This window comes from Mus pahari, chromosome 8, assembly GCF_900095145.1.
Source record: "Mus pahari chromosome 8, PAHARI_EIJ_v1.1, whole genome shotgun sequence".
NCBI lineage: Eukaryota > Metazoa > Chordata > Mammalia > Rodentia > Muridae > Mus > Mus pahari.
This window is the reverse complement of record NC_034597.1, coordinates 37,100,239-37,126,328: the sequence shown is the minus strand read 5'-3', so window position 1 is coordinate 37,126,328 and position 26,090 is coordinate 37,100,239. Positions and strand designations below refer to the sequence as shown.

The following is a 26,090-nucleotide window of genomic DNA, read 5'->3' as shown; positions in this document are numbered from 1 at the left end:
GGAGAGGAGAGGAGAGGAGAGGAGAAGAGAAGAGAAGAGAAGAGAAGAGAAGAGAAGAGAAGAGAAGAGAAGAGAAGAGAAGAGAAGAGAAGAGACTGGGCATGAGCAAGTGGAGGGGGGGAGAAGGGAAGGGGGGAAAGGGGCAAGACAACAGAGCAGGAACAAGAAGGCAAGAGCAAGAGAGAGAGAGTAGGGGACAAACAGCCCTTTTTATTGTGAGTTAGGCATACCTGGCCATTGCCAGGTAACTGTGGGGCGGAGCTTAGACAAAATGTAACAGGAGCCATCTTCCTTCTCTCACCCAAATCTCCTGTTACTTACAGTCCCCAAACTTGTTTGCTGTAGGTGTGAGTTGGTAGCAGGATCTGTGGTCTTTGATCTGCTTGTATCTCTTACTTAGGCAGGATTTTTCTCTTGAGTAGCAAATGTCTTAATTTATATGGGTGAAAAGAAGAATCTTTGACTTGTTCACAGGCCAAGCCTAGGAGTGGGCCTTTGACTGTTGAAGGATCCAGACGACGACAAGTAACAATTCTAACTTTCTTCACCAAGTGGGCTCTGTCTAATGTAGCTCTTCCCTGGCAAATTCAATCCCAGCAGACTGATCCTTCCCTCCCTCCCTCCTTCCCTCCCCCTCCTTTCCTTTGTTCAATCACTCAGACTCTTCAGCTCTTGATCAGAATGATCACTTGTCATCCCTGAGCCAGTGACTCTCACCTCTCACTGGAGGTGTGGAATCTGCTAACTGCAGAAGCCTGGCACCTTTGTGTACTTCAAATATGCAAATGAAATCCAGCCTTTCAGGACTTAGGTGAGGGGAGGCACAGAGTACTGTTTACATGGAAATCTGGGTACTGGCAAGGAAAAGGGGCTGGTTGCTAGCCAGGAGAAGCCATGCTGTGTTCATTGCAGCCTCCTTAGGTGGACTAGCCCTTTCAGAGCCCTGGTTTCTGTGTTAGTGGAGTTTGAACCTTACCCATCTTGGTCAAGAGCACTATGGAACACTTTCACTTAATATTAACAGAAAATCATGACTGCAGCCTGAGACAGTGCTATGCCGATTTCCCCACTTTCAGAAATGTGTGTGTGTGTGTGTGTGTGTGTGTGTGTGTAATATATGCTTGCTATTCTCTTCTCTCCTGCTTACTAACACCAGCTGGGCAATAAGAAAGGTCTACAGCAGGATGTAGACCTCTCATTCCTTACCCCTGATTCCTGGTGACCCCTTTGGTCTGAAAGTGTGGCTTCACTCCAGAGATTTCTTGGTGCTGCCATGGCTCATCTCTGTGCAGTGGAAGCCTAGTGGGTGCCTCGCTGGCTGATTCAGACCACTTCACAGCAATACAGCTTGTTCCCTGGTGGATATGGCAATGATATGCTGGCTAAGTCACATCACTCAAGATTAAGTTAAGCTTAAGTTCACCAACATTCAGCTGCATTTCACTTCCTAAGGTCTTTTGAGTGAATGTTAATGAAGCCTGCCCTGTGGACAGTGGTCAGCAAGGGCGATGGTAGTTAGAAACACAACTGCAGAGGCCTGGCCTTTGGCTTGTGTTCTTAGAGGTTCCCTCTCTGACGTATCATCACTTTGCTTTTATTTGTTCCGATTAGTGAGTTCTTCAAGAGCCCATTGCTTGACTCTTGTTTGTTTGTTTTGTTTTGTATTAGCTGGGTGCATACTACATATGTAGATTATTCTTTGGCCATCAAACAAGAATATAGGTAGATGGCGTTTACATTTCCACTTGACAGGTGGGGAAACTTAGTCTTAGTGAGGAAGAACAATAAATAGCTTGCCACAGAGCTCTGGAGACAAGCCTGGGCTGCAGGTCAGTAAGAGCCCAGTCATTTGGTGTTTAGTGAATGAGTGCTTTGGAAACCCATGTGTGCAAGAGTCACATTAGTGCACACCCTCTGGCGCCTCTGGAGCTCCCCTCCAGTGAGGGATCTGGAGGGGCCAGAATAAGCTAGTATAGAGTGTGACCTCAAAGTCACTTGTGCATCTGGGGACTCCAGGCAGATTTCAGATGCTCTTTTCTCTGGTTTTTACCTTCCTCTTTCTCAGTTCAGGTGATGTGTAGCCTTGGTTGCCAAGTACCCACTGGTTCTCTCTCCAGCCTTCCTCCTTCTTCCAACAATTCCATAACCATTTGAACCTCCTAGGGGTTCTAATTGGACCTCACTTTGAACATGTGTGGAGAGGGCCTGTACTAGGACTTCCTGGGCAGAATGCATATACTAGGAGCTTAGCTAGTGTTGAGTTTTTAATGGATAATCACAAAGTCTTCTTCAGTTTACTTCGGCTTCCTCCAGCCAGCAAGGCTGTAGTTGGTTGAGAAGGGGCTGCTCCCTCACTGTCTTCATGCTCTCCTCCCAAGACTGTGAGCTCATTCAGCTCTCACAGACGATGTGTAAGCCATGGGTGTTGATCTAACTAATCATTGAAGATGTATCCTTATTCTTTCACAGGTTGTAGGATTTTTTTTAGAACTGGAAATCTTTTGAACATTGACACTTTGCCTTCTCCTTTAAATGGTCATAGTAGAGAAAGCAAAGCAAAGCAAAACAAAACAAAACCCCCCTCAACTTTAGTCTCTGAGGTACAATATTTAACTTCTCAACATTCTTTGTTTTGCATAAAGAAATGTTTAACCGAAGTTTCTCAGGTAGCAGTCAGATGGTCCACTTTAAAAGCAAATGCACACATACAAATAAGTAAAAGAAAGCATCTTTTTCTCAAAGGACAACAGTTTGGGGAGTTAAGTTAGGTTTTTGGGGTTTTTTTTTTTGTTTGTTTGTTTTTTGAGCTCATCTTTTTATCTTCCCCAAAGCTCAGATCTTCATGAACAAGTGCTTCATCCTTTGGGATGGAAGTCATGGTCAATGTGCTTGCTGAGATATTGTGTCCAGTCACTGCTGGAATCATAAAATTAATCACTTGCCTATGAGATGCTTATGACCCAACCAGAGTGACAGTGAGTCTACACAAATGTAACTGAGAGTAAATACTGGGTTTTCTAGTATCTTAAGGATCTTTAGTTTGAACTTCCCAGTTTTAGGTAAGGAACTACCAAGGCAGACATTAGAGATGCGAGTTGTGGCCCGGACAGACAGTACAGATAGATGCAAGTTGAGGCCAAAGTCTTAGAGAGCATTGAACGTTAAAGACACAACTAGAATTTGATCACCAATACCCTTTCTTCTATTTATAGCCCTTTTGTAAACCAAAAGAAGATCTAATCTTGGATTTAAAAAAAAAAAGAAAGAAAAGAAAACGAAAAGAAAACAAAACAATTTCCTTTCATTAGATTGATAGCAACCTGACAGAGCTGGCCAGAATGGAAGGCTTGTCACCGAATGGTCTTATCAGGGATGATTGCTGTAGACCAGGAAGCTGCCTTTCTTGGTGATGGATGCCTGGGTTATTCAGTGTCAGGTGGGGAGGCAGGGGTCAGGGTCAATAGAGAACAGGCCAATGAAAATACAATCCAAGTCACAAATACAAACTGTGTATAGGGTTTTAAATTCTAGTAGCAAAAAAAAAAAAAAACCTGAAGCAGGCAAAGCTATTTTTTAGTAGGATTTTATTTAATCCCTTATCTCTAGACTTTCATTTCAATATGTAATTGATATGAACAAAAATAAGTTTACTTTGGCTTTTGTGTGTTAAGCCTGACAGCATGTCTTAAATGTTTCATAGTGACAACTGTCTGGCTTTTATATATGACAGACGAGGTCTGGAGGCATCGGGCACTGGATGAGTGGGAGGGTGGCAGAGGGCCAGGTGCCTTGGCCTGTCTGGGAGTTATTAGAGGAAGCTGCTCAAAATGGAACTTGAGCAGAACTAGCTTGTGTGTCTGACTAACACGCAAGTTCCGACTCACAGGCTTGGTGTTGCTGAATTCCGAGTCTTTCAGAAGCTTCCCCCTGTGCCGGGTTGCTGAGTCCATCTGGAGTGTCTACCCAGTGGGCAAACGGAAGGGCATCTTCCAGCAGCGAAGATTTAAGTGGTCAGTAAGCATTTTATCAGCAGCTAGAAATGTTTCTTTCCACCTGATTCCTGGTGCCAGGAAATAGGAACTTCTAATCCTGCCTGCTTCAAAAGTGAAGGCTGCTTCTGACCTGCCCCACACTCCCAGCTCCAGAGGACTGAGTTCGGGGTACATCTGATACATCTGATGGGAGATTGGACCGTGGTTCTGTCTGTGAGGGGCTGACTTCTCCCACCATATTAAGCAGAGCCACGCCTGTCCTCAAAACCGAGTATCTTCCCTTGGCCCCCATCACAGGGTTCAGAGACTAGCCTATGGCGGCAGTGCCATCACGTGAGTGGAGAAAGGAGGAACAGTCTCAGAAATGTTGTAATTGGTCACACACACACACACACACACATACACACACACGCAAACGGACAGAATCAGAGCCATGACTCCGAAGGCTCAATAAAGCAAATCAAATCAATCCCAAGCAGGTGCCCACCCAGCCGCAGCCTGGCTTGTAGTGGCCTAAATATTTTGAGGAAAATACACAACAGCATCTTGATGCAAGGACAACAGAATCTCAACATTTCAAAGAAGATGTTGATAAATCTGATTAGGTTACAATTAAAAAACAACAAAAGACAGCACAAAGGGGTCAAGTGACAAGTCACAGACATCTGGAATGTATGACCTCCTGTTACCATGGCAATGACATCACAGGATGACATTGAAGAATTCCAAAGTACCCAGCTAACCTGTGAGCAACTTTCTGAACATAGTTAAATAACTCAAGTGACAGGGAGCCTAAGGAATGTCCTGTGAGAAGGCAGTGACTCCACTTAACTTGAGAATGGTGGAGGCTCTTTGGTGCCCTCGGTCCCACATCCTGTAGAAGAGTTCCTGTCCTGCTCAGAAGGGGGCTCACACTAACTTTTCAGGGATATATATGCACACTGGAGTCACAAACTTGCTGAATCTTGCTTTTTCTGTAAACAATCACTTCTTCACCCCTCTTTTAAGCAGTTTCTCTCCGTGATCCTTATTAACAATTGATTATGTCTTTCCATGCTTCCCCAAAGCCCATATAGTTCTAAGACATCTATGTATCTAATTATAGGCATTTGGGCCTTCATTCAGTTCTGTGGGGGAAGCTATGTAGCATTTGAGAAACACAATAGCACTAATGTGTACGCATCAGAAGGGAACTTTTGTCTACACATAAGTTCCCATGGAAAGAGAAGTGCTCACAGGGATCTTTTCTGCTGCACTGTTTGCTATAAAAATAAGTTATAATGGGCTGTAGAAGAAACTGTCATCTATTCAGGAAGTGAGGTGAATGTACTAGATAATATATTACCTAGATGTGTAAATAAAAACAGCGTGTAGACATGGTATCTGCTACCTGCATGTTTATAGCAAAAACACTGTAGAGCACTCTCTGGTCATGTAAGAGAGTAAGCTTAAAGAAAAAAGAAAACAAACAAACAAAAAACCCCAAGCAATTAAGCAGGAAATGAGGGAGGGGGAAGGAGGAGGGAGGGAGGGAGGAAGGGAAGGAGAGAAGGAAGGAAGGAGGGAGGGAGGGAGGGAGGGAAGGGAGGAAGGAGGGAGGGAAGAAGGAGAAGGAACAGAGCGGGGCAAGGGGGAGTTGAATGTTTGTGGGGAATCCATGCTGGTAGTTTCTCTAGTTTCTCTCCCTGCTTTCTGCATGCAGAGACCATGCTCTGATTGGTGGCAGTGCGTGGAGCATGGCTGCAGAAGCTGTAGGCTAACCTTCCACACTCTTCCCACACTTCTGGTTAACAGTGCTGGCACTGACCAAAACGTTCTTTATCTGTTCTGATATTAAAGCTCCTGGTTCGCTTGACATGGTCAACACCAGGCTGAGCACTACAGATATTGATATACTTTCATGCAGAAGATTTAATTTAAAATATGAGTTGAGTGGGGAAGAAAGGACAGCATTTTCTTCCCCCCGTGTTATGGGACCTAATGTCCCTATATATTTATCAGAAGTTAATTGTGAAAATATCTTCAATAACACTATGTGTCTTTTTCAAAGTAATTGGTATGGCAGATGGATTTTATAATTGCCTTTGAGACTGATGGCAGGAACACTTAGAAGACTGAATGCCATTGATGATCACCATGTAAACAAGGCAAGTTAATATAGCTGCCCTCATTGGCCACTATGACTTCCTTCACTTCAGTGTTATCTAGAACCACAGTGCTCAAAGATGTCACATTTGGGCTACGGGCCTGGGCTTGTGTTGTCAGACAACTGGCTCTGGTATGGATACCCAGCTCAAGGTGGCAATCAGATTCTCTCGTTAGAAACTTGAATCACTCTGGGGTTTGGAGGCAATGAATCATTGTTTGAAGCTAGGTCCAAGAAGTGCAGGTCTACAGTGGGAATGGGATTGCAGGGGGAGCTCAGGAGAAAAGAGAGAGGGAGAGGGAAAGGCAGGGGAGAGGAAGAGGGAGGGAGATAAACAGACAGACATTAGGACTTATTTCCACTTCCTGTTTCAGGCTGGCCAATGCTCTTGCTGGTGGAGCTCACCATGCATAACTCAAAAGTCCTTTTGTTTGAGCTGGTTTGAAATGACAGAGGAATTTAGAGAAGTTAGGTCAAAATTTCAATTATGCAATCCTAGGAGAATTGAAATATTTGTGAATTCAAGCACTAACTTAAGTGTGGACAAGAAGCATAAAAACTCATGCAACGTGACTGCTCTAGTTGATACCACTTGCATGGTTCTAGGTACCATATAATATGTTGCAAAATAATTTTCAGGTAAAATGATGTGTGTGTCTGTGTGTTAGAGAGATAGAGTGAGTATAAACTAATACACCTGCTAAGAAGTAATACAATAGCATTATTCTGAAAAATTCCAGTTGTTTTTCCTTAATGCCACCCTCTCCACCCCAAAGACAACCATAGACTGAATTTTGTATCTGTTATTTTTCTTTCTCTTATGATTTTAATCTATCTAAATACCTTTCAGATATAATATTTAGTTTTTAATACTGTTGAAATTTGTATAAAATATCCAGTCTTCTATGAACTACTTTTATGTCCATTTTATGTCTGGGAAATTAATTTTTATGTATATAAATACAATCATTGTTTTCATTGCTGTGTAATATTCTCTTTTAACAACTGTGCTCTATGTTTTTTTTTTTTCATAATCTGTGTGTGTGTGCGCGCATGCACACACGTGTGTGTGTGTGTGTGTGTGTGTGTGCGCACGCATGTGTGGGTGCACTGTATACGTGCATGTGTGTGTAGGTATGTTTGCGTGTGTTTGTGTGTGTGCAGGTCGTGTGCGTTCTTACACGCGTGGAGTCAGTGTTTTTCTCAGGTACCATTCTTTGGGGATGTTAGTTTTTGAAGGCAGTCTCTTCCTGGCCTGGGACTTGCTAAGGAACCCAGGCTGTCTTCTGTCTCTGTCTCCCCGGGGCTGGGATTATAAGCAGTGTGACATGCCCAGCTTTAAAAACAACTCTACAAAAGTGTGTTTGTGAGAAAGTATATCCAACAAATGGCACATGAAGAGAATTAAGATGGCCTCCTCCAATCCAATGACAGGAAATTCGGTAGGGAAACAGACCAGTAAAAACACGAAAGGGATAAACAGATCCCACCCCCACCCCCTCTTCTTTTCTTCTCTCTCTGCTTCTCTCTGTCTTTCTCTGTCTCTCTCTGTCTCTCTCTGTCTCTCTTTCACACACACACACAGTCCTGAGTCATAAGAGCCCAGCATTATTTATTTATTTATTTATTTTGAGACATGGACTTAAGTAACTCAGGCTGGCCTTGAACTCACTATGTAGGATAGGATATCCTTAAACCTTAAACTTCTGATTCTTTCCCAGAATTTTTTTAAAAAAAATCTCCTTGCTAACTAAGTATAACTCTTCTCCTTACTCCCAGGATCATACATTAAAACAACTGCTCACAGAATGTTTATTTCAGGTTGAGGACTTTACACCATCCAGGAACATTTTGAAACACACAGGAAGATGTGCTAGGTCACGTGTAGAACTGCGCATGTGCTAGGTCACGTGTAGAACTGCGCATGTGCTAGGTCACGTGTAGAACTGCGCATGTGCTAGGTCACATGTAGAACTGCGCATGTGCTAGGTCACGTATAGAACTGCGCATGTGCTAGGTCNCGTGTAGAACTGCGCATGTGCTAGGTCACATGTAGAANTGCGCTTGTGCTAGGTCACATGTAGAACTGCGCAGTTGATGTAAGAGGTATGAGCCTACCCAGACTCCTGGTATCAGCAAGAGTCCCGGGTTAAAGCCCTCACAGAGACCGAAAGGAACTGTATGTTCAAGCGTCTAGTGTGCATATGAAAAAAATGCACAAGGAAAATCCAAACTGGGAGTAGAGCGAGACCTTATACAATGGAAAGCAGGCTGAAGTGGAAAAGAATTGACAAGACCATAGGTCAACCAAGCACTTGCTCCTGTCAGAGGAGTAAGTAATTGTTTACCTTGTGGATTCTCATTTTATTAATATATATTAACTATGTATAATGGGTTTTACTATGACATTTCATATATGTGATGTATTGCTGGCTATTTTTTTACATGTGTTCTTGGGATAGAAACCAGGCTCTATCTACTGCCCTCTTCCTGCACCCTCTTTCTGAGACACAATCTCACTATGCGGTTTCAGCCAAACCCAAACGCAAAATCTTCTTGCACTGAGCTCCCTCTTTTAAATACTGTGTGTGTGTATGTGAGTGTATGTCTGTGTCTCTGTGTGTGTGTGTGTGTTTAATGTATGGGTATACATGTGTCCCTGCATGGATTTCTGTGCCCCAGGTGCAGGTGGGAGCTCTCAGAGGCTAGAAGTGGGTTCCAGATCCTCTGGAGTTAGACTTACAGTGTTGTGAGCCACCATGTAGGTGCTGGGAAGCAAACTGAGGTCCTCTGAAAGAACAGCCAGTGCTTTCGACTGCTGAGCCATCTCTCCAGCCACTTCCCTTTCACTTTTCCGTGATTATTTACAAATGGAATTTCTGGATTCTATGGTGTATACATTTAACTCTCTAGGTAACAGCAACTTAGGCTGAGTGATGTGTTTTAGCTATATAAAAATTCTCCTTCCTCTACATCCTTGCCAATACGCCTGTATGTTTTCATTTGCCAATTGGCTCATGTAAAACTTAATCTCATTTTTTTTTAAGGTAAGAATATTTATTAACTGCCCAATATGTACTTGGGAAATTGTGAAGAAAGCAGACAAATGAAATTAAAATGTCTCAAACCTTATCTTCATGGAACTTACATTCCAACCAGAGGTCTGGAGAGAGAGGTATTTTGAACTTCAGTGACTGATGAATGCTAGGAATTTAAATCAGAGTGTAGGACCAGATGAGGCTGTTCTGGGGCAGGACCGAGCCCTAGAAAAGGCCTCTCTGAGGAGATGTGTGTTTGATCAGACCCCAGAAGGTGAGCAGAAACTACGCTGATGTCATTTTGTTTTATTTGATGGATCATTTAGGGTTCAGCTAGGATGCAGAGCTGTCATCCCTTGCTCCCTGTTTCTCTCCATGCCTGCTCCTTCAGAAAGCAGTGTTCTTTGTGTAATTATGCTTCTGTCTGGATTCTCTAATCTGCCCTGTTGGCCTTCTTGTGTCTTCTTTAACAGTGTATTAGTTGAATATTACAATGTAATATTTTAACATTACAATGTAAAGGTGTACCATCACACATTTAATATTACAATGTAATATTTTAATATTATAATGTAAAATTGTAAAATTTAATGTGATTCTTACAGCTTCTATTTCAAACACCAATTCTAACCATATTTGGATTACTTAAGCTGTATAGGCATTCAGTCTGGTTAATTATTGTGTGATGTTTTTTATTTATTTGCACATTTTTTAATAGTAAAGTTTACAAAAATGAAAAAGTTAGAATATCTTAACATTTTAGATTAATTTAGTGTGTGTGTGTTTGTGTGTGTACACTCATGAGTGCAGACACAGAGGTAAGAGAAAAATGTTTGGGAGTGAGTACTCTCCTTCTACCATATGAATGACAGTGTTCACACTTCGGTACTGGCTTGGTGGTAAGCGCCTTTACACTCGAAGCCATCTTGCTAGCTCAAATTGTAAGTTTTTTTTTTTTTTTTTTGAAAAATAGTAGTTTTATAATTATCCTTGTTATATGGTAGGTGAAATATAATTTTCTCTTATTTCTGTTAGGGGAAAGAACAACTTTTTTATTTGTTAGTATTCTAGTTTGTTAGTAAATATTAATCAAAAGTAATAGGTTTCATAATGACATCTTCATATGGTTTTTGAAGCAGTATTTTGGTAATTCTTGGCCCTTTGTACTCTGCATATTAGAAAATTATCTTGATAAATTCTATACACATTTTATGAGGTATTAATTGAAATAATATTAGTTCTCAAAGTCAACTGGGAAAATAAGCCTAGTTTTCATTATTAAATCTTTAAATGCATGCATGAACATGTTATATCTCTTAATTGGTATAATATGTATAATATATTTATGTATTTTGTAATGTATCCCATGACTTTATTCTAATAGATTCTTAAAAATTATTATTCAATGCTTTTGAATTTTCTGTTTTACTTTTTGGTCTAAATAGCATTTAATATGCATCATAAAAACAAAGTTTTGTAAAATTACACTCATAATGTAACATACATTTTGCCTTCAATTCTTTCTGGTGTAAAAGAGTGCAATCAAGTTTGATTTTGTGTCTAGAAAATTTGCTAACCTTAATGTTCATGGGTCATATGAACATTCTTTAGAGTGTTTCAGAAGATAATCTTCATCTACCAATATTTTTGTTTGTTTGTTTCTTAGCCCTTCTCATTCTCATTGCTTGTCCTGTACTCTGTAAGTTTTTCAGTGGGTGACTGTGACATTTCAAGCAGAACCTCAAAGAGGAGAGTCACACTGGACCTGGTGACTTGAGCCACTCGTTTCGATGAGAACATGTGTGCTTATACCGGTTTTGACATTTTTCTTTTGTTTCATTTTGAATCTGGATTTTGAGCCCTGGCTGGCCTCAGACTCCCTGTCCTTCTGTCCCAAGTGCCGGGGGTCTAGGCTCATGCCATCATGCCAATCTGGCTTTGAAATTTTAATTACCCTACCACTGAGTGCGTAATTTTCTGTCTATATAAATTTATATACAATATTTAATACTTATGGATGAATATGAATGTGTGAATGTATTATACATAGTCAATATTTTCTTCAATTTAAAAGTATTTTACCTGACTCCTGCTTTCTGAATTATAAACATCTATCATGGATTTTCTGCATCTATTGACTGATCATTTCCCTCTCAAACCATTCATGAGGTTAAGTTAGAGATTTTCTAATATGAAGCGACTTTGCAAACCTGGCATAAGACCCACTCAGTCATAAAATATTACAGTTGTCATTAATATTCATTTGATAGCTACATATAATTTACGTGTTTGCATAATTATCCAGTGGCATTCCTCTTTTTTTGTGTTGTCTTTACCTCTTCGGATGCCCTGGGTATAGATGTAAGTTGAGGAGAATTTCCTGTTTTTTCCATTTGAATATGATTATCATAACCTGTTCTTGGGATGCTAGGAGAAGTAATTTATTCATTTTGCTGAATTTTTAAATGTTTATTGGCATAAAGTTATTCATTTTTCTTGTTATTATTTCTCCATAGTAGCTACAGATATGCCTCATTTTCATTCCTAGTACCGTTTATTTATGATTAATTTCTTTTTTCCTGATTCATCTTGCAAGGATTTGGTTAGTTCTGTGAAAAAAAAATATGATCACTTGCATTTTCATTAACCTTAAAAAAAATAAGATCTTTGATATATTCTCATAGGTTAAGAAATAATTACACAAAATATGTATTTTAAATGTAAGTACAGTTTTAATATTTTTGGCCAATATGATAACAATATCTTTGGATGTTATTACTATGTAGAAAATTTATTTTCATTATTAAAATAAGCTACTGAGTACATACAAAACTCTTTAAACACACCACTTCTTAAAATTAGTTAATTAATTTTTACTTTACATCACAACTGTAGCTTCTGCTCCCCACTCCTTTCTTCCTAGTCCTCCCTCCACCACCTTCTCTTCTCTCCACCCCATCTACTCCTCCTGTTTCTCTTCAGAAAAAGGGAGGCTTCCCTTGGATTTCAGCCAGCCTTGGCATATCAGATTACAGTAAGAGGAGGTTCATCCTCTCCTATTGAGGCTAGACTAGGCAGCCCAGGAGACTTAGATTGGTTATCTGTCCTGTTTTGTTCTCTAGCTCATCTGTTTCTCTACAATCTATATATAGTCTCTTGGTGTGTGTGTGTAGATATGTATATATATGTATATGTATATATGTATTTATATATGCATATACACATCTATATATATATAAATAATGTACATATGCACACATGTACTCTATATAAACATATATATATAGTCTATCATATATTTATCTATCAACACATACTCTCTTGATGCATATACACACACACTCTCTCCCCCTCTCTTTCAATGTATACACATACACACACATACATTCCCCCCTCTTTCAATGTACACACAACACACTCACCCTCTCTCTTTCAATGTGTAAGTACACACACAGACATACTCCCTCTCTTTCAATGTATACACACACACACACACACACAAACACACACATTCTCTCTCACCCTCTCTTTCAATGTGTATGTGCACACACACACACACACACACACACACACACACACGCCCTCTGTCTTTCAGTGTGTACACACACACTCCACACACTCATCTCTCTCTCTCTCCATACACATTCATATCCATAAGTACTACCCCTTCTCATTCCTTTGTTCTGTTCTCTTGGTTATTCGTCTATTTATGCACCTGTTTCAGTACTATTAATAATTAATAAAAAAGATAGATTGGATGAATTATCTGATATATTCATATAAATAAATACAATAGAAAAATCCATTTGATCTGTGTGTATTAAAATCTCATAAATACAGCACTGAGCTCCCTCCAAATTCATAAATGAATACCTTGAGCATTAGATGACATTTCTATGAAAGTTAAAGAGATAAAAATCAGTATAGTAACTGTATGGAAAAGATATCAATAAATATATAAACATCTGTGCACATTCAGAATTATGCTGCCTCTGAGAGATGGGTGAACCACATTGAAAAGTCCATCTGATTGATTAGATTTGCAGTAACAGCTTTCTTCTTAAGCATAATTAAGCTTTGATCTTAGTTAATTAGGATGATCTTATCATTCTTTGTGAGTATGTGCTTCTGGAAACTGCCCACAGGACCTGGCAGTGCTTAACTGAGCTACATCCCTGTCCTCTTTTGCTTCATTTTGAAATGAAGTCATTCTAGCTTTCCCAGGCCAGCCTGGACCATACCCTGTAGTTTAGGCTGGCCTAGAACATTTGCTATAGCCTCGCCTGGCCTTGAACCTCCAGCCCTGCCTGAACCTCTCTAGCAGATGAAATTATAGGCCTAGCTATACTTGTATATTAAAATTTCCCTACTGGTTTTAAATAATAATAATAATAAACAATAATAATAATGATAATTTATTGAAATAGTATAATAGTATACAGAACCTTCAATTTCTAATGTTATATAGTTTATTTTATATATTTATATACTATATAATTTATATACTATGTTTATATAATATAAATATACATATAATATATTATATAATATATAAACTCAACATTGTATTCATGAGATTTTAGCATAGATCAAATTGATTTCCTTTCACTGCTCTATTGTACTTATTTATGTGAATATGTCGGTTCACTCATGTAGCCTCCCCTTTTTATTAATCATTAACAGTACAGGTACAGGTGTATAAATAGAGTAACCAAAGAGAATTTAAAAATTCATATATAATAATATACATAATATGAATTATATCATAAATATATTATTAAACTAAATTACATTATAAATAGAAAGTAAATTATATATTTATAAAATAAAAATATAAATAAACTATATTATATAATGTAAATTATTATATATAGTTTATACTATATGTAAATTCTTTAATTCTACTGACCATGGAACCCCCAGAACCTCTATTGGTGTTTTGGGATTAGCCTTGTTTGTGGATCCTGTATTCAGAATACGTATCCTACCCCAGACTGCTTACGAAGATGAGGCAAATCCAAGACCCTGTGTTTGTTTGGCTTGCCATCTGATGACAGGAGTGCTTTGAGCTCAGCAGGATGGAGAGGAGGTTGGTGTACACATAGTTTATACCTTATCAGTTGCCTTCAACTTCCTGGATGTTCCCGCAACTCTAATTGGCTGAGTCTGAAGGCCTCCTGCCCCATCCTGTTGACAAAAAGACATTGACAAAATAGACATCTTCCTGGTCAGAATACAGCTGGACTATGACCTTGTGTTTGCTCTAAAGTGCCATGCTAGTTACATGTAGTGTAGATAATGCCACTGGAATGGGGGCAACTGGAGGCCTCCATTAATCAATCAAGAATCAATGGTCATTATTATAAGTAACTGATACATAGACCACGTCTTCTTTGCAATGAAAATCATCATAATAATGCCTTTTTAAAATTAGGTTTTGTTAGTTTTTAAGATGAGTTTGATTCTTGCTTTTTTTTTTTTTTTTTGCAATAGGAATGCTTTATTTGGCAAACTGTTTTTTTTTTGTTTTTTTTTTTTTTCCACACACATATATAAAAGAATGTATAAATAAAGCTGCTGATTTGACCTGGCAGGCTTCAATTCTAATTCAGCATACTTTCCCTATTTTTATAAAGTGCAGGAAAAATGTTGGCCTTTAGAAACTGATATTCCCTGGGTGTTCTAACGAAACTTCTGGTGAGCAATCTCCAAGACAGGGCCTGTCACAGTGTTTACTGTACTTTTAAAAATGGTACTTTAAAATGGTAACTTTTAAAAATAATCATTATTATTGCTCTTTAAAAAAACTGTAATGAAGTTCTAATAGAAAAACTTCCAAATAAGGGCTGGTATAAAATTTGTTCTCATCTAAATAAAAGGGACAAATTATTTTAGGGATGTCCTTTTAGAGACCATATCCTACAAATGGCGAGTGTGAGTCTTGTGTGCTCCCGTATACACGCTACTACAATCTTGCTGGAGGTTTGTAAATCCCGCATTATTTTGATTAAGTGTAGATACTCCAAAATGAAGTTAGAGGCGAATGTGACTATGTTTTCTGGGCACAGGCTGGGTGGAGAGAATGCTGTGATCATGTGTCAAAAATCCTAATCATCTGGTCTTATAATGAATGGATTAGTTCCTTGTCTCTGCCAATGGAACATGAGCAAATGAAAACTTTGAAGTGCAGAAGGCAACGGCAAAGAAAACAATAAAGTGCGCATGTGAGCGTTGGTGATTAGGAGCTGAGGGCCCCACGGGTCAGCTCCCCATAGGTACAAACAGATGTTTGCTCTGTTTCACAGCTGCTAAATATGATATAAATCCAAAGAATTTTTCTTGTTTTTATAAAGGGAAAAAAATACCCAGACAGCAAATTTTTGGTCATTCAGATACTCTTACCAAATGACATCTGGTTTCTGTACTGCTTATTTAAGCTGTCCTTAAAAAAAATGTTTGCCAAGGGGAGTAACTCTAAACTTTCAGCCCTTTGCCATACACAACAGTACAGTTTAAATTCCAGCGTAACATGCACAGCTTATTAGAAGCAATGCCGCTCTGTATTAACCAGCAAGTTTTACTTTAAAGGAAACTGGTTAGATATTCTGTAATTAGTTAAGGGAAATCTATGATGGGGTTACATGTAGCATATTCCAGGATTCCTATCCTAATGATGGCAAAGAAAATGAATGAATGACTTCCATATGTTAAGGGTAGTGGTGGGCAAAGCTGAGTTACAGTTGCCTAAAGTGGAAAGTCAGTACTCTGGCACCGTGCTCTTTTGGCGCACATCAAGGTGAGTGAGCACACATGGCCGAGGGAAACCCTGGCAGGTCAGAGATCAAGACAGACCAGGATGTGAGCAGAAGACTTGCCGTAACTTGGGGGACATCCAGATGCTTTCTCTGCATCCATGATACCTTCAGGTTTTCATATGAAAACGGGTGTGTGATTGGGCCCAACAGCACACACGAGAGCACTGATATGTGAGGGTACTGAGACCCCAATGGAGTCTCCTTTACAGGAGGTTTACCCAACCTCACAGGCTTGTCCTCCCAATGTTTCCCAAAGTGACCTTTGTGGCAGACATAAGACCTAAACACAGGGTTTTTGTTTGTTTGTTTGTTTGTTTTTGTTTGTTTGTTTGTTTTTAAAGCACACTTGCTCATTTTATGCCTCACAGGTCAGCAGTAGAGAAGATGAGGTCATTCCACAGCAGGTCTGGAAGTGAGTATCATTGCTGTTCTGGGGAGCTGGTGTCATGACTTGGTTTGATGCTACAATTCCAGCATAGTAGTGAGGGATTACAGTATACACGGGGTGACATGTCTTGGTGACTGCTCACTGGATGTTCCGTTAGGTCTGTACAGTCTTCAAACACCTGTCCAGTGTGAACCCCCAGAATGAAGACAATTTACCACATGGATCTTTCTTTGACTTTTTTTGCAAAACTGATTTGTTCACCGTAGAGGGGCTTGTGTTGATGTTCTATGGTGTGAGGTTGGGCACCTCTGGTTCTATCAAGAGGCTGTGATGGTTCCTAGTGTGCTTTGCTAGGCAAAGCTTAGACATGGGTTCAACTTGGCCTAGGACTAATCTCCAGTGTCTACATTGAGCCAATCCCAGTTTGTTTCCCGTTTCTTCTGAGGTTTGAGCAGGAACAGTGGCTCCCTCCAGGATCCATGATGATGTTTATGTATCTCTCAGAACCATCAATTCTGTGTTTACGAACACAGAGATGGTTCTCTGGTCCAGACTTTCCTATAGCTCAACTGTTTGGAAAGTCTCATGTCGGAGCTCATGAGGAGTCTTGTATTTAGTTGTCCCTCAATGGAAGATACTTAGATTCCTCCAGCCCTGTGCTTCAAATCCAACTTCTTACTTATTGTGAACAGCTTCCTATTGGGTTCTTGGAAATCTGACTCAGGAAAGGAAATGCAATGCTCTTCATTCCCTGAGAACCAGGATATTTAGGTTCTGCAAACACCTGAACCCCAAAAGAAATGTAAGCAACCCAATTCACATCATACACATCAGGTTTCTAGAACATACACAGGCTGGAGAGATAGGGAGATTGCATCTTAAGCTTGGAATTTGTGAAATTGTGCCCCCATGAGCCATTGTTTTATCTTGGACACTCCAGGGACTTTATGGCAAGAGAAATTCTCAAGGGATTCACACTGAATTAAGTTCATGTGGTTTATTGAGAAGGGAACAGTTTCCTCTCTGCTATCAAAGATGTCCTATTTCACTTCATACTGGAACTCCCCAACTATACTCCATGCCTCCATTTCTCCCACACTGTTCCCTATAATGGGCTAGTATTATTTTGCATTTTAATACTTTTTTCTCTTCCCAACTGTCTCGCCTTTCTCCTTTTTCATTCATCTATTCCAAATAGCCCATTAACAGGTAGTGATTCCTTGTGGAATCTTATTAAATACAAGAGGATAATTGCTAGATTTTAAAAAAATCTTATTCTGAATAATTACTATAGATTCACAGATAATAGTAAGATACAGTGCTGAGAGGGCTCACCAATGAAAATATAGTGAAAATTATTGTACAGCATCCCAACTAGGATCTTGGCACTTCCACAGTCAATACCCAGGACAGTTCCATCAATGCAAGATGTCATCATTTGTCCTTCACACACAGCTGTGTGTCCAGTTCTCTCCATGGTCATTGTCAACTATTAATCTATGATTTTGTTCTTTCAAGAATGCTGTTTAAGTGGAAGACCAGGGAGATGGCTCACTGAGTAAGTATGTTTGCTGTGCAAATGTGAAGACCTGAGATTGAACCCCCAGCACCTATGTAAAATGCTGGGCATGGTTGCATGGGCTTAAAATCTCAGGATGGAAGGGAATAGAGATGGGTAGATGCTCTCTGGCTAGCCAGCCTTCCCCAAACAGTGAGATTCTGGCTCACTAAGAGACCTTGTCCAAAGGAACAAAGTGGAAAGCGACAGACGAAGAAAGCCAGTGTGATCTTCTGGCTTCTGCATACATGTGCATGGATTTGGACACTTGCACATGCATGTGAATGTAACATGTATACAAACTCATTACACACACACACATACATCACATCACATCATATCACATCACATCACATACAAAGAAATAAAAAAGGAAACAACAGATCTTGTATACATGGGATTTTCTGGAATATAACTTTTGAACACTGACTTTTTCTTTTTCCTCAGGATAATTCTCTGAATATCCACCAAAACTGTTCATGGACTAGCATGTATTCTTCCTTATGGCTCAGTGTAGATGAACCACAATTTGTCTGACCAGTTTCTGTTGGAAGGCATCAGTGTTTGTTCTCAATGAACATTTGTGTACAAGTTTTTGTGTGAAGGTAAGTATCTATTTCTTCACAACAAATCCCCAGAAAACAATCATTAGGTTTTACAAGACAAATCCATGGGTCTTGAAGGAACTGTCAAGCTGTTTCCTGGAATTACTGCACCCCCATCCAGTCATGGAAGTCATAATCTGACCACTTGGTAACTGTCACTCTTTGGTTTTCAAGTCGGACTAATATACTGATATTTTGCCATGGCTTTAATTAACATTTCCCTAAAGACTATGAAGTGGTGTGTCTTTCATGCACTCATTTGCCATCTCCTTATTCTTTTATGTCACCCTATATTAGTTACCTTTCTCATCGAAGTGGTAGAACGCCTGACAAAAGTGATGGGAGGGAGGGAGGAAGGAAGGAAGGGTGGGTTCATTTTGACCTTTTAAGGATACATTCTATTATGGTTAAGAGGGTCGGTGGCAGGAGCTGAGGTTGCTAGTCACACTGCATCTACTCTAGGGAATCATAGAGAGATGAAGTCCAGTCCTCAACCTGCTTCTTCATTTTTCTGTACATCCCCTCTAGTTCCTAGTATGGTACACACACAGGGTGGGATTCTCATCTTAATCTACCCAAGATAGAAACTTTCACCAATATGCTCAGAGCCCTGTTCCCCAGGTGAGGGTATTGTAGATGTTTTCAAGTTGACTACATCTGAAACTGGATGTTTATTTTGCTATTCCCTTTCATACAGCCATCACTGAATAGTCAAAAGAGATTCTTGAAAGACACGGAGTTCATACAAGATGAAATCTAGATTTGCATTCAGGTCTGGATGACTTGACATTGTTTTTGTTTTTGTTTTGATCTGTCAACATCATGGTCCCTTTCATCTACTTTTCAAAGGTTTATTTGACATGTTCTTCATGACCCATCTCAAAAATTACCTCTTCCAAAAATCCTTTATTGATTTGTCAAGTGGACAAATCTTTTAAAAGTGACAAATCTTTTAAAGACAGATTCTTCATGATACAGTTTTCTCTTTACTGGCATTATAAGCCTATTGCCTTAAACAAAAGCATTAGCTCTTACTGTCTTTGTGGACCAAGTGCCCTGTTCATATCAGGTAGATGTGGATTTTGTATATATGGATTCTGTGAATGTATTAGTAAGCATTGAGGGTTTTAGTAAAGTTTGATCTACATTGTTTCTTTATGGCCCACAAAGTATACCCTTATAGAGTGCTCTTGTGTCTTTTGGTGATCTGGGTAGATCATATCAATAATCTAGACAAACTACGGTCATTCCACACTGAGTGCTCCTTTCCCACTTGCCATCAGGGTGACCCTCAAAAGTATGCCAATGGCACCTTCCAAGCCAGGTTTCTGAGTCCATTTCAAATATAACCCCACCATGATATTTTCCATCTAGAGTAATTCATGAACAATGTGTTTTGTGTTTTGAAATGTGCTAGAATGCTTATTCTAGGTGTGTTGTGGAATGTAGGAGGACAAGATGATCCCAGAAACAATCTTTCTAAAGAGTGTTTTAGGGGGCTAGAGAGATGGCTCAGAACTTTAGAGTGCTTGTTACTCTTGAACAGGACCAGTGTTGGATTCCTAGCACACATGTGATGGCTCACAGCCACCCATACCTCCAGTCCCAGGGGATCTGATGTCCTCTTCTGATTTCCTGGAGGACCAGGTATGCAAGTGGTAGACATAAATGCATTCAGCCAAAATATTCATACACATGCAATAAATCTTTAAGAAAGTATTTAGTAGTTTGTTCATACCACGGTTATGAAAAGGTATTAAGTAACACCTTTGTCAGTTTTTAGCTGTCACTGTGTTCCTTTGGATTTATATGTTTCCAGTCTTACATGGAAGGGCAGCATCGGCTTCTAAATTTCTTGTTTTAGACACTATGCTGGAGGACCACAGATATGGAGCATCTTAGGGCCAGTGGACTCTGAGTTGTGATATGCAACTGTCAATTCACAGAACATGTTTTTTTTTTTCTTGGAGAACATGGGAATTTGGATTTATAACCTGCACAATTTAGTAATTTTGCTCAATAAATGAAAATGACATCATGTTCCTTTGACTTTCAAGTCTGAAATTACAAAACCTGGGAAGACTGTTCATAATGAAAATTAGGGCCACTAGTCATTCCCTGTTGTGTCCAGAGAATGGATGGCAGTGCTGTGGATATAAATATTTCCCAGCTGTGGAAACTATGGATAGCTTTGGTGCCGAGCACAGATTGGACACCAGCATTCCAGCAGTGTAGATTTCGCCCTCCATTTTTTTTTAACTCCTTATTTTATTTTCTTCCTAACACACTCTTTTTGTCATAATTCAGGCTTGCTGCTACTGATTTGGAGGCTGAAGAAGCCATTAAGAGAGCAGGCTCAGATCCAGGTAGACTGTCCTCCAACCTGACTCTACAATGCTGTAGCAGCCGTATCACTGCCAACAAATAGCAAGGCTAGATCCACATTTCCTCATATAAGAGGGGAACGTAAGTCACAGCTATTACATGGCCATTGTGGGATTAAGAAAAATGATGGGATAAGTATGCACTGGTCCACTGCTGCTCTTGATACTGGTTATTGCTAATCTTTATCTTTGTAATTGTAAGTATTTTGGATTAAAAAGCATTGAGGTTTGTCCTCGAACCTTAGAATCTACATACAGATGTGTGGAATGTTCCTGAAACCAGAGGAACATGTAAGCACTCACTCCAGTGCATTCATTTCAATACCCAAACAACACAGCACCCACCTAAATGCAGCAAATTCATCCTTCCCTACACAGCGAGTGGGGGCTACAGAACACGTGTAAGAAAGACCCTTAAGGAAAAGATTCATAGTTAAACAAAACACATTAACTGATGGCTGCTTAATTTATTTTGCCAACATTACCTGGGTACCCCTCCAGGTCAGCAATGTACTGGCACTGAGATCCAGGCCTGGTCTTATTTGAAGTTCATTTCATAAATAAAATCCATCTATTTGACCAGCTCCTGACTTATTTTTCTCAGGTAACTCCCAGAAGTTGTTTGCAGTTGGTTGGATTTAGAAATGAACTTGAATTTCCCTCTTAGACTTTTATCTATGCAGGAGGAAGGTGCCAGTCACCAGTGAGCATGGTGGCCTGGGAGTCACCTCTGCTGACCTCAGAAATACGTGGCCTCTCACTAGAGTTCCTTGTTGTGGATGGCCCTGGTGTTATCTGTATTTTGATGTTAATTCCGCTTTCCCAGGAGGGGCTGTCAGAAAGAGGACTGAGTCACTCAGGTGACTTCTTGTGAATCTTCCCCCGAATGAATAAAGGGGACCAATCATGGGGCGAGTAGGTAGGACTTCCAGGTTGGATGGAGGAAGAGAGGAAGCAGGAGAGAGTTAGGGGCTTTTTGGATGGGGATAATGAAAGGGCAAGATATAGCTACTAGTGTCTCCTGGCTTATATGGCAAATCGACCAAGATTCCCACTGGAGGATTTAGATTTAATGTGGCTTACATGATTAGGATTCTAGTTGTTGCACCCCACAATTGAGTTACCATTGTTTCTGAACTAAGTTTGTGTGGCATTTTCCTTCATGCTGTCATTTGACTCAGTTCAAGAGAGAAATCATGGATTTGCCAGCTGTTCACCACAAAGGCATAGGGGTTTTGAAGCATGGGGCTGACGTCATAGCAACCTGCCAGTAGGAACTTAGTGAGCTGGGTGGAGACCTTTCAGGCACTTCAGACCCGAGAGTCTCCATAAGATAAGAACAAGCCGGGAGACCACCGGGGCTGAGAGTAACTGGGTATATCAAGGGAACTTGCTCTCTTTTAATATTCCCCAAAACATTTCCTATATCTGTAACTTCCAAGGACACAAAGGCATGGCCAAGGTGGGATGCATGAGTGGTTGGTCTTGTTCTCTACAAATATGCAGCACTTCATGCTGCAGAGAAGGGAGCTGGCAGAGCCTCCATCAGTCTGTTTGCAGAAGAGCAGCTGGCTGTAGCTTCACCGAAATAAAGTGTTAGAATTAATAGCCTTCATCTGTTTTCATTTTGCTAACCCACTACATCAAGCACCACAAAATAAATATATTAATTAAATGTCCCTCTCTTGGAGGCATTTGGAAAATGGAAAAATGTTCATTTGCAGCGGGGGGGGGGGAGCAGGGAATAATTACAATCTTGAAACTTCTACAGTTGGAAGAACAATAAAAAGAGTAGAAATGACTGTAAAATAGTCTGTTCTTGGCATCACTTAATTGGCCTATTTATTTTTCTGTCTCTGAAACTGTCTTTAGTGACACCTACTGATAAGAGCCAATCGGAACCACGGTCGAATTCCTTCAGATTGGACCTGCCAACAAACTGCTCAGCCCTCCAGATGTTACCGCTTTGTGAGAAATAAGAACTCAATAAACCAGGCTCACCCTTCCTCCTGGGGTGAACACAAAGACCGTCAGATATGGAAAATCACGGCTCAGCACCGTGAACAATGCACTCAAGTGAGGGGTTGGGGCCCGTCTTATTTGTCTTGGTGGGACAGACAGCCATGGAGTCTGATGCAAGAATTTTAGTTGGCAACCGCTCAAACTCTGACTATACATTGCAATTTTTCAACCAAAGGAAACCTGGGAGCTGGGAAAAATAGCCTTTTCACAACAGGCATGAGACACTCTTGCAAAGGGTTCTGTATGTATCTCACATGATGTTATCATGTGACCGTTTGGCCTTCTGTGTTTTCCAGATTTCATCCTCTTGTGTTATGTAACAAATCAGAAAGATGCAGCAGTAAACAGCCCTACGGCACTTCCGATTCGTCGATGAATAATCTCCAGTAAGCACTTGCTGTTCCGGGAATAGAACAAAATGAGCTAGAGTGAATTAGTTCTTGTCCTCAGACCAGCGTGTCCCAATCTTTCTTAACACAGGACACACTTGTGACCTTGCTTTGGGAAAAAGAAAAAGAAATAAAAAAATAAATGTGTTGTCATAATTTTTCCTGGGCCAGCCTCTATCCAGTTGTCTGTTCATGCAAACCTTCTCACCCTCCCTGTCTGCAGCCAGACTCACTGAGGATACCTGATGTAGGGTCGTCTAAGTACAAGATGGGAGGCCGTTTTCTCATAACATTTAATCCACTGGCTTAGTCTCATATAAATGTTTAACATTGTATCTAATATGCAATGAAAAAATTTTTTGAATTCACATCTAACAAGGTCATCTTTATTTGAACTCGTATTTTGTGGCTGTGTCCATACCAGCTTGAATGCGCCTAGTCTCACATGAACTTATGTCTTGAATCTGGGGACATTCAGGAAGCAGCGAGCCTTTGCCACCACTTAAGCTGTCCTCCTAGCTGCTCCGTCTAGCATTCTAGAGAGGATTGCCTTTACCGCTAGTTCATGCTTTTCATCTGAGTGTGGGAGACAGGACTTTTAATTTCCAATTTGTATATCATTTAGATGCTAATTTATTAGAAGTAGGAACACACGGAGTTTTAGAATGTATGTAGAACAGATATGGAAAGTCTTGCTAATGGGTCACAGAACATGTATAATTGACAATACCCAAGGACAACAACAAAATAAATGATGACTTTTTTTTTAAAGTCAACTACCATGGCTGGGCAGATGGCTTTGTGGGTAAAGACCTTGTTATAGTGAGAGGACCTGATTTCAAACCTCCCAGACCCAAAGGAGAAGCTGAGATTAGTAGCATTCACCTGTTATTCCAGTGCTTCTATAGCAAGGAGCTGGGTGGGCACAGGAGAACCCTGAGGCTGGGAAACAGCAAAGGGATTCTGTCTTATATGATATAGGGTTTCAACATCTACTGAGGTCCTCCACACTGTACTGTGTACTGTGGACATATGTGTGACCTGAAGGAGGGAGGGAGGGAGAGAGAGAGAGAGAGAGAGAGAGAGAGAGAGAACACACACACACACACACACACACACACACACACACACACACACACTGTCCTCAGAGGATGTAAAGTAGGTACAGAGATGTAATTGGATAGAAATAATCTCAAATGTTCTATAACATTGGGAAAATTATGACTGATGGCAATCAGTTGAGTATTTGCACAAAGAAATAGTATGCCTGAGATGGTACACACAGGAGCATCCTTTATCTGATCACCATACACTGTATACATATATTAAAATGCCACATCCCCAAATCTGCAAATCTGTGCGTGATTACTGTGTGTCAGCTGGCTTTTGTAGGCTTCCAAGTTAGAATTATTTGAGATTCAGTTTAGTGAGTCTTCAACCAGTGGGGTTCCTTATTCTGAATAATATGGATATTGAGGAAGCCTTCTTGTGGCTTGAGATGCTCGTCATGGAGCCTATAGAATGTGACCCTCTAAAGAGTGAAGGTTTAGGGAGACTTTCCCCGAGTCAGATACAGAGCATAGGATAGCCCTGCTTCACCCTGCTACACCTACACGCACTGTCTCCACTCTGTACTTCTCCACTTTGAATCTGGGGGAGGGAAACAGTTTCTCTTGAAGATGGCAGCCTTGCAATTGAAATGCTGTAGTCATCGAGAAGTGCGTTAGATGGGGGGAGCTTCGGACAGTGGCTTTCCACCTTCCTAATGCTGCGTGAGACCTCATGGTGTTGTGACCCCCCCCAACCATAAATGTATTTCCTTGCCACTTCATAACTGCAATTTTGCTAGTTATTAATTTTATTGTAAAAAATCTGATATGCAACCCCCAAAAGGATCAAGACCCATAGGTTGAGAACCATTGGTCTAAGAGGCACAGAGTCGCCCAAGACAACTTCTTAGCAGATGAGCAATGCAGCAAGTGAACAATAAGGTATCAGTCAAGTGCTCTATTTCCCAGTGTAAACTGTGAACACTTAGATGAATCTCTGCGTGAGATGCTCCTAGTTTGGGGAAGAAGCTGAAACATGGCCTCCTTTTCAGCTTGGTGAGAAGACTTGGTAAAGAAGGAGGACTTTTGAGGTCTCTGACAGCGAGATGTCAGGACGGATGCCTTCATATAGAGGAGGACACACAGGAGACAAGGTTTATAAAGCCAGGGCATACTTCACCCTAAAGCTGGTTTTCTCTAGCCACCCCCTAAGCAGTTTCTACAGTTGATGTTTCTAACTATAGGTCTTTCAAAAATGAGGACCCAAGAAAGTAATTATCAATTGAAGAATTGGGAAGAGGGAAAATTTCTAGAAAGTGAAAATACTCCCAATTGCACATACTTTGAAATTATTTTTAATTTTTGTAATCAGTATTCCCTATTTTCAGATTAGTCTGGTCAGAGTGGGGAAACCCCTGAAACTGATAGAGATTTTCATCCTGTCCATATCATGCATCAGATTTGTAACACTGGAAAAATTGCTTAACCTCCAAACCTTTATCTGTAAGTAAGGACAATGCTGTTCAGTTTAGAGTGAAAGAGATCAACTGCAGGATAAAATAAAAGCTCACCAACAACTGAGAGATGTGGCCAAGGACAGGAAAGTAGTATACAGTATTAGCTGACATATTTGGCAGATTTTATCTTGTACCATGTGGAAATAAAAGAAGAAATAAGGATAGAAATGTACAGGATGCATCAGAT

General features: G+C 40.2%; 1 long non-coding RNA gene across 2 annotated transcripts in view; it reads left to right on the top strand.

Moving 5' to 3' along the window:
- Nucleotides 1-23,474, top strand: part of LOC115064562 — a 30,822-nt gene extending 7,348 nt beyond the window's left edge. The window contains exons 2-7 of one of the 2 annotated variants that reach the window (XR_003844404.1): nt 16,360-16,403; nt 17,898-17,937; nt 18,385-18,542; nt 20,850-21,008; nt 22,799-23,002; nt 23,245-23,474. This is a non-coding gene — a long non-coding RNA (uncharacterized LOC115064562). Of the gene's footprint in view, nt 1-16,359; nt 16,404-17,897; nt 17,938-18,384; nt 18,543-20,849; nt 21,009-22,798 lie in introns of both variants that reach the window. The other variant, XR_003844403.1, reaches the window with a different exon arrangement.
- The last annotated feature ends 2,616 nt before the right edge of the window (nt 23,475-26,090 follow it).